Genomic DNA, 5,043 nt, shown 5'->3' with positions numbered 1-5,043 from the left:
GGGGGGGGAGTACAATTGAGGGCAAGAGTATCATACAAAATTGTATAAAATTGCCCAGCATTCAGCACTGTCAGGTAGCAGAAGAACCACATTGTGTCTTTGTACTTGCGATATAAACTAGTGGTTTTCCAGGTGCGCAGTTGGCCACCGGAGCATAAAGAAATGATTGAGTGGTAACGCACCCGCCCCTCATAGAATAAAAGTGTTCTTCTCTTTTCTTTGTAGGGGAAGTGATAAAAAGTAAGTAGAATCTTTTTTCTTGTACGAGGGAAGCGCAGTTCTTCTATTTTGTCCTCCAGTAGAGTCATTCCATTGGATTTCAGCACCTTGGACAGCGCCCTCCCTCCCTCCCTCCCTCCACCACTGTGATTAATCCCGGCTATACTTAGGAATGGCATACAGGATTGGAACTAAAGCGAAAGAGAAGCATTGGGCTGATGAATGGATGGTCACCCGCCCCCTCCCCCCTTCCCCTGGGGCTCCCAGCTGGCTTCATTTGCACATGATTTGTGATAACAATTCGAGGTGTTTAGAAGGCAATAGGTATGATTTATGGCGGATGCTGCAAAGGTTTCCATTGTTCTAGGACAAAAGCAACACAGATGCATCTTCGTCTGCACATGTGAGGGCGATCCATTCCGCGAGCCGGTCAATGCGATGAGCGCCTCACCTGAGTTATGAAACCTGTACATAATGGTAACTGCTCTGCGGCTTCACATCTATCGAACCGGACACCGAGGCAGACGGGATCTGCTTAAAGGCGAAAATAAAATATACAGATTTAGAAGTCATCACCAGTACAAAGTTACCATTTACTTGTGTGCATGATGACTAGTGATGGGCCGAACAGCCCCCGTGTTCAATTCGTATTCGAACATTCGGATGGCTGAAAAGTTCGAATACGAACTCGAACTCAATGCAAGTCAATGGGGGGGTCGAATGTTCGGAAATGATTGTCCCCTTTAAGAGGGCTTATATGCAAGTTATTGGCCATAAAAGGTGTATGAGGGTCCGGGGACAGCGCGCCCGTGTGCTCAGGCGGCTGCTCGCTGGGTCCTCACGGCCGAGGCCCAGGGCTGCCCCATGAAGTGGGCCCCCTCCTCATTTTGGGCCCCGTCATCTCTGCGCCGGGAGTGTCGGATCACCCAATACTCCCGGTGCAGAGATGGGGGGGCCCGCCCCCGCCCATCTCTGTCCCAAGGCTGTGTTAGATTGGATACTGGGGCCCCCCAGGCTCGGGCCTCGATCCGCCCATGGGTCCATCGTTGTCACCATCCAGAGCAGCTGCTGCTGGAGCCAGTGCATGCAGACAGGAAGGAGCTGAAGGATGTTGCAGGAGATCAGCAGGAGATCAGCAGTAGATGCAAAAGAAGATGAAAAAAAATGAAAATAGAAATCCAGTTAGGGTTTATACTGTATACTCCAACAGGAGAAGTGAGCCTCTCTTATAACATAGGTGGGTGGCCCTGGGACCCAAGAAGACAACTATTCAGAACTGAAATATCAGTCCTGGCTGGACTAATCTATGAAGTCTGAGATCCCACCCAGTATCCTGACCAATGGGTTGCACTCCCCTACACTACACAATGAAGGCGTGGTGGGTGTGGCCAAACCCATACGGAAGCCTTTCAAGAAATGGCCAATCACAAAGCTGCCTTTGTGATATTATAATGAATGTTTATCAAGGAGGAAAACTTGGGCACACAACTAAAGCTGAAGTTTAATATGCTCATATTTTGACTTCCTCGGTTCCTCCCCCCCCCTCTCCCCCATCAACATGCTAATGTGAACTATGAGGTGAGTGAAAATCACTCATCTCATAGTTCTCCATTAAGTGAATTCTTTCCATTTTCATTACATAGCTTATTTTAGATGCAGTGATGTCACCATTGGGTTCCTGTGCTTCTCTTTGCAATGCATGGCTGGTGGGAGGAGCCAGCAGGGTGCTGTATATAGCTAACTGAAAAGCACTGATACAAACAGTGTTTCCGGGCTCTTGGGAGGAGTTATGCAAATATCAAAATGCCTTAATGGGCTGATGTCAGTTTGGAGGAGCGAACCTTCCTACTACAATGCGGCTCTATAGACGGTGACATGCGTCAGTAAACATGGGGGCTCAGACGGGATGGGGATTCCTTGAAATGAGCAGTTAAGAGAAAGGAAATCGCAGTGCGATACATATATGGTTTTTTTTTTGCAGCATTTTGATTGGTGAGGACGGACCCTTTCGCAGGGCCGCTACCCGGAGGCGGAGAGAAGATATTGCCGAGTCCTGGAGCTGAGCGTTATGGGATAGAGCACGTTCCACATGACTGCATCGGGGGGAGATTAGAATGTAAGCTCCTCTGGGGCAGCAACCACCGATTCCACACACTCTAAAGCGAGATGCCGGAGCAAGATAAACATAATAAATAAATATAAGCTTGATTAAAACTTCCGATGATTAAAGGGAAATGTAAATAAATGTAAGCGCCGTTAAATGGCAATCCGGCGCGCGGCGGAGGAGAGGGATTAACCGCTCTGCCCTGCTTGAAAATAGCTGTCAAAGAGTAATTGACTTCTAATGCATCATAACTGTGTGTTTTCAGCCGGACTCGCCTCCACTTATATAAGTGAAAGCGTTGCCGGTCCTCGGGGGGGAAGGCGTCATCCGAAATCTGTCTGCTGGAGGTTTTTTTTTTTTTTTACAATTTTTGTTTTTTTTGGGGGAAGCTGAGAAGTTGATTGACGGCCGTCACCGGGAAGCCGCAGAGTGTTGAAATAATAAAAAAAAGAAAAAATCACTACTTCACTAGGCAGTTACTGTCAGGGCGACAGGAATCCTTCTGTCGGATGGATTGTAAAATGATTCGAGTCGTTCGGAAAGGTGACACGTGGCAAGCTGGAAGACCTCGTCGCTTCTGACAGCGAGAGGTGCTAAACTGTGTTTGGAGACTGACTGCAAGGTGCCCGCGCTTCAAACCTGCGCGGCTATGAGCGTCCAGCCGCAATGTCCTAGGAGGACCCTGTCAGGGGGGGGGGAGTCGCAGATTGGACGCCATGAAACATGCTTGAGAGACCTTAAAGCTGAACTCCGGGCACTTAAAATATTGTTTAAATATATTGCTCAATAGCCACAAACAGGGCCGGATTTCCCACAAGGCCACAGAGGCCCGGTCTAGGGGCAGCAGGGAGTAGAGGGGCAGCACAGCCGCCGGGCGGGTAGTTTTTTTTCTACATTTAGCCCTGCTTCGGGGCAATTGAGGAACCCGGCCCTGGGACAGCAGAGAGAGTAAATTTGTAATTGTATGCACTGCAGCGCGTTGCAACATTGTGACCCGTCTTGTAACACCATTTTGTGCATTGATGGACTATGGCTACAATTTTCCCCAATGCACACCGACACAACTGAGCACAGACAGTATTTGCTGCATCCATGAATGGAGCCTGCACTGATCAACGCAGCTTAAAGGAGAACTATGGGGCCAGGGCTTTTCCCCATAGCTCTCCTTAGGGTAACAGGAGGACACAAACTAGCGTCCTCCCGTCACCCTAGGCTCAGTATATAGGGAGCTGTAGCTTCCTGTATACTGAGACGCCGCAGCTGAAGCGGATCCCGACAATTGTGCCAGGATCCACCCAGCTGTGTGACTGACAGCTGTACCTGCCCCCTCCCCCGTCCGTTCCGCCAGTCAGCGCTGGCGGATCGGAGGGGGGAATCCAGCCCTTCCCCTGTCACGGCAGAGAGCTGTGACAGGATCGAGAAGTGAGCGAACGCCGTTATGTGTTCGCTCACCTCCCGATCTACTGAGCCGACCTGTGACAGTCTCATCGTCACAGGTCGGCTAGAACTATGAGGTGAGTGAAAAGCACTCGCCTCATAGTTCTCCTTTATTGGACCCAGTGTGAATGGTGGTGGGGGCCCCTTCTCTTTGGTCACAGAAAACAGCCAATAAATAAATAATCGGCGCCGCGCTGTCACCGCGGGTTACCGTCACTCAGCAGGCGCGGCATGTCGCTCTGTCACTTCGGAGGAATGGGACTTCTCGTCACTCGCTGGTTGTCGTTCAGCAATATTGTTTCCCTGGCTGAGATGATCTCTAAGAGATAAAATAATAAATGACAAAGTAACTTCCCATTCGCGTGAGAGCCCCAATGCCCAGCCTGCGGCCCAGGGGACCATGTGGCCCTTCAGCACTTATTATGCGGCCCTTAGGGCCCCTGCAGACAGTAGTCTGTATTTTCCTTACCCGGGTGCTTGGACTGGATTCCACCTTTCCTGCGCCGTCCATCTCTTCCCTCTGTTTATGCTTTTATAACAGATCTTCTTATATTATATATGTCACTTCTTCAGAGTGATGTGTAATAGCCGTGGTCTCTAACAGTCCAATGTAATGTGTCCCCGGTATGACTGTCCCCTTGAGTCCTCAGGCAACAGCTCCTTTAGTATATCTGCAGTCCCTGACCATCACCTGTATCTGTCTGCAGTCTCTGACCATCTCCTGTATCTGTCTGCAGTCTCTGACCATCTCCTGTATCTGTCTGCAGTCTCTGACCATCTCCTGTATCTGTCTGCAGTCTCTGACCATCTCCTGTAGAATGTCTGCAGTCTCTGACCATCTCCTGTAGTATGTCTGCAGTCTCTGACCATCTCCTGTAGTATGTCTGCAGTCTCTGACCATCTCCTGGATCTGTCTGCAGTCTCTGACCATCTCCTGGATCTGTCTGCAGTCTCTGACCATCTCCTGGATCTGTCTGCAGTCTCTGACCATCTTCTGTGGCATGTTTACAGTCTCTGACCATCTCCTGTAGTATGTCTGCAGTCTCTAGACACGACTAAACCCGACACATGTGACCAGAGAGTGTTCTTGGCTCATATTACTGCAGAAAACACGGAATGATGTGACTGTGTGTCGTCGTCCCCGCACGCTCTCTGGTAATGGAGCTCTGAGGTCTCCCGCCTAACAATGTATTTATTAGATATTTAATTTGCACTTGTAGCGCCTCCAGCGATTCTCATCATCGTCTCTGCAATCACCGGGGACAACTGAGGACGAGGAGAGA

The sequence above is a fragment of the Nanorana parkeri genome, unplaced genomic scaffold (assembly GCF_000935625.1).
Source record: "Nanorana parkeri isolate BGI_ZX_2015 unplaced genomic scaffold, ASM93562v1 scaffold10, whole genome shotgun sequence".
In the NCBI taxonomy this organism is placed as follows: Eukaryota; Metazoa; Chordata; class Amphibia; order Anura; family Dicroglossidae; genus Nanorana; species Nanorana parkeri.
The sequence above is the reverse complement of the archived record's forward strand: the minus strand, read 5'-3'. Positions refer to the sequence as shown.